Genomic DNA, 4,998 nt, shown 5'->3' on the forward strand with positions numbered 1-4,998 from the left:
GACGCAACACTACATATATAGTTTTTTAGTCATTAATGCATTCGAAACTAGAGAAGGTACATTTATAAAATTTTGAAATAGTTTTTTGGGAGTAAAATGTTATTAACTAGCAATAGCGCAACTGCCTATACCTATCAGAAACATAATATTAGCATGTAAATATGAATATGTAGTTAAACAGTGAAATATATGGTTTACATCCATGTATGGAAAAATAATAATTACTGTGAGAATTACACAAACCTAATTTGAACGATAACATTTGCATTTTCTTCTGTACCAGTAATCCCATATCATAATAATGCGTTAAAATAAAAACTTATTTCTTGACTGTTGATTAGAATAATCGTTTCTATAAGTGATCATTATACTTGTGTTGATCGTAGCCCGTCGACTATATTAAAATAAGTACTGGTAAGTTGGAAGGAAACGAATAACCCAAAGTGTACTTATGTCGATATCCTAAAAACTATTGGATAAGTAGGACGCTAGTAGATTTAAGATAAACTACATATAATCAACGAGTATAATTGCAGCTATTAGAGCGGAAATGGCCCCCGATATTGGTTTATAAATTTACGGCACGAAAATAGATAATGTCATTTATAACTCAAGAAATACCGATTTATGAATTTCTACCTTTAGCAACCTCGAAAACCTCTGATGGAAACAAATTAACTGAGTTATTCTAAAGCGAGTAAAACCGTACTCAGTGTCAATATTTCTTAAAGTCGTCACTAGGGTATTTTTGTTTGTTTGTTTTTGAATTTCGCGCAAAGCTACACGAGGGCTATCTGCGCTAGCCGTCCCTAATTTAGCAGTGTAAGACTAGAGGGAAGGCAGCTAGTCATCACCACCCACCGCCAACTCTTGGGCTACTCTTTTAACAACGAATAGTGGGATTGACCGTCACTTTATAACGCCCTCACGGCTGAAAGGGCGAACATGTTTGGTGTGACGGGGATTCGAACCCGCGACCCTCAGATTGCGAGTCGAGTGCCTTAACCACCTGGCCATGCCGGGCCTGTTATTTGTGTAAGATAAATGTATAATCGTCTACTACGTATATACTTCGCTTTATTTTTGTATGCGTAAAAGTTTTGTGAAGAAGAAAATCGAGTTTAACAGGTAAAGAAGTGGACAATATACAATCAAACTTCTCATAGTTTTCTCAAAATATATGCTGAAACAAGCACGTGAAACAATTATATATAAAGCTATAGAAACGTGCACGTGTAGTAAATGCCATTACCGGCATTTATAACGTGGAGTAACTTGTACAGCAATCATTAGAAGCTTCAGACATGTTACACTTTCTTCATAATATCCATATAACCATCAGTCGATGGATAACTTTACTGATCATCATCGTCTGGTCCTATCCGTTATATCAAATACGTTTTACTTGCTAGAGTGAGTGATTAAACCGTTTGTTTAGAATGTTTGTGCAAAGATACACAAGGATTATCTGTACATATTAGTCCCTAATTTTAAAATGAAAGAATAGAGGGAAGGCAGCTATTTAACAGCACACGCACTACAAACTATTGGACCGTCCTTACCTAGTCGAAAAATGGGATTTGAGCGTCATTTTTGTAAAAACTCCCACAGTCCAAAAGTGTGAAGCGCGTTTCTGACGCACACAGAGCTCGAACCCTGAATCTTCGGAATCACCATCCAGTCATTTTAACTCCAAGCTACGCCCGGTCTCGAAAATGAAAGAAGTTTGTTTGTTTGTTTGTAGCTAAGCACCGCGGGATCTGCCCACCACGGGTATCAAAAACCGGTTTCTAGCGTTGTAAGTCCGCAGACATGCCGCTGTGCCACTTGGGGGGGGGGGGCATGAAAGCAGCAGCATCACTATCTAAAACACTAGTACAAAATTATCCATGCGCTTGACATGACCTGTTGTAATTCTCGGAGCCGTTTTAAATATTATACACAAACGATAAACTTTTTTTTTGTGACCCCTAATGACCAACTGTGAGATTGAGAGCTTGTAATCCCAAGGTTTGGTGAGTAACTTGCGCTTAGTAACGAATTTATGTTATACACTTGGGAGTTTACAGTTATAATAATATTGGAAAAAAGAATATAAAAAACACTATCGTGAATGAGCTACATTCTATACGTGAACTATGCTGTTGTGAACTTACAGATAAAGTAAGAACACGTTACTGAAGAATATCGGGATCTCTAGAAAAAATCCATTCCGAAAACGTTTAGATATTATTACACTCTGTTATATATATTTATATCTTTCTGTGCATTACAGTGATGCTGAAGAAGGAATTTTCAAGGCTTAGTTTTTCATTTATTTATTAGATGCCTCTATTTTTTTTTACCAATTAGATTAATAACATCATTCTGATTGTGTTTTTGTCAACCAACACGTGAACATACGAGTAATACACAGACAACATAAAGTGTGCATATGCTTTTTAAAAGAACACCAAATTTTTAGATTAAAGTAATTCTAGAGATTGAAAATTAATAATGTAAAAGACGCAGTGCTTCACACATACAGAGTGAAATTATTAATCCATTCCATTTGAATAAGTTCTTACACATTTGCAATTAGAGTGAATGATAAGTTGATAATATGCTGCTATTTAATATATTTATAAAAGGTGCAATTTCAAGAAAGTTAATATGTTTATGTAATCAGAAAACAAAAACAGATAAAGATTCATTGGTAAAAATTGTAGATCGTTTACGTGTTTCAACACGCGAATAATAATTTCCAAAAGTTTGGACCACTGACTTATAATTTACTCAAACCGAGAATATGTACGTGGTACGTACACACGGGCCTTTAGAGACAAAAAACGCGTGTAATCTGAAAACACATTCACAGATTACTCTACGTTTCAGTAACGTGTTAGTTGATAATTAAAGTTTGACATGTAAACAAATATTTATATAGAAAAAAGTTGGTCCTTTTTTATTCATTGTACAAGTAGTGTAAAATGCTGAAAAACCTTCTTTCTGATAGGACCTCCATGGCGAAAGAAGTCAACAGAGAAAGTTAAGACGTTATTTAAAAGAAGTATAGAAATGGCATTATAGACATCATGCCCCATATGAAACGTACTAGCATAACATATCCTTACTACGTTACAGGGTTCTAAGGACCTCTTCTGATTCACAGAGAACACTATGTATTGATCAAGTTCCTCATTTATCACCAATTACTTCTATATCTACCACAAAGGGGTCCGTACCCGAAACAAAAAAACAAAAAACATTAGGACTCCCACCCTTGTACCAGAGCTTGTTTATAAAGTTTAGTCCCGTTAGGTTGTGAGTAGGATATAAGCACAGTTTCAAACATTGCGCTCCTGGGTTCTAGAGGGGGACAGCAACACAAAATTCGTTGCCTGATGCAGGTTCAAAACTTTCAGACCCTCATCTTGCTTGGGTGACCTTTCGGGGGCGTTTTTATTCCCTCTGTTTGTAGGAGGGCTACGCTATATAGCTCGAGTCACCTTGAGTCAGAATGCTAGATTTGGTACTGCTAGCTCCAAAATTGTGCGAGGGGTTAGCTGGACAATGGTACAGAGATACATACCAGAATCCCGAGACCCGGCATGGCCAGATGGTTAGGGCGCTTGACTGGCAATCTGAGGGTCGTGGGTTCGAATCCCCATCCCTCCAAACATGCTCACCCTTTCAGCCGTGGGGGTATTATAATGTGACTATCAATCCCATTATTAGTTGGTAAAATAGTAGTCCAAGAGTTGACAGTGGGTGGTGATGACAATTTGCATGTTTGGTATGAAGGGAACTCGAACCAGCGACCCGCAGATTACGAGTCGAGCGCACTAACCACCTGGCTATGACGGGCCAGCGGGCATGTGATAGTGTGATGTATCTAGGTGAACTGGATCTAACAGGTAAGTATGAATTTAGCGAAACAGAAGACTCATAATAACTTGAGTATAGAGTGTGAAGTACGTGAGACTCTAACAAAAGTGAAAGAAATTACACACCAAAGTACCAAGAACATAAAAAGCATTTACTCTACACTTTGTTTGTTCATTGCTAAGCACAAAGCTACACAATGAGCTATCTGTGCTGTACCAACCACGGTTATCGATACCCAGTTTTTAGCGTTATAAGCATTCAAATATACCGCTGAACCACTGGACACTTATTATAAAAAACAATCCATTAAATATGGCGCACGGAATTTATGTTCAAAGCAAAAACAAATCTCTTTCTAAAATCAGCTTCTCGCTAGTATGGAACTTCAAAAGACGACGCAAGATAAAAGAGAATTAACTACATTTGCTTAGAATTATCTGGCAACTTTAAATCCACCAGAGCGTTTCACATTCACAATTCATCCACGTCATCAAGTAAGTTCCATTTACAGGAAAGGGAAGAAAGAGTTTCCGACTTTTCTATTTTCACATTTTGCCAACTCGTCACAAAACTCATTAAGACCAATTTAACAAATTATCCAGCAAGTCGGACAGGCTGGAAAGATAGGCAACTTGTGGACTGAGCTTACAAATGTGTTTGATCAGCGTTTTAGTGCAGCATGAGTCATGCATGCTCATGTCCTAATCGTCTAGAACCTCTGACAGCATATAGATATCTGTATTAAAATTTTGAATAAATATATAAATTCTACGTTAAAGAAGTTAAAGTTTCTAATATCTTTATACCTAAATGATAAAGTGCAAACACATAACAACACATTAAACTCGGTTAAACCAATACATTTATATATTTTAGAAAGGTGTATTTATTTAAATTAACGCATGTTTTAAGTTTTAGAAATTGATTTAGAATGTAGCTTATCTCATCTGCCATGTAAAAAGCCAGGTGGTTAGTGCGCTCGACTCGTAATCTGCGGGTCGCTGGTTCGAGTTCCCTTCATACCAAACATGCAAATTGTCATCACCACCCACCGCCAACTCTTGGGCTACTCTTTTACCAACGAATAGTGGGATTGACCCTCACATTATAACGCTCCCACAGCTGAAAGGG

Source organism: Limulus polyphemus, unplaced genomic scaffold, assembly GCF_000517525.1.
Source record: "Limulus polyphemus unplaced genomic scaffold, Limulus_polyphemus-2.1.2 Scaffold178, whole genome shotgun sequence".
NCBI classification, from domain to species: domain Eukaryota; kingdom Metazoa; phylum Arthropoda; class Merostomata; order Xiphosura; family Limulidae; genus Limulus; species Limulus polyphemus.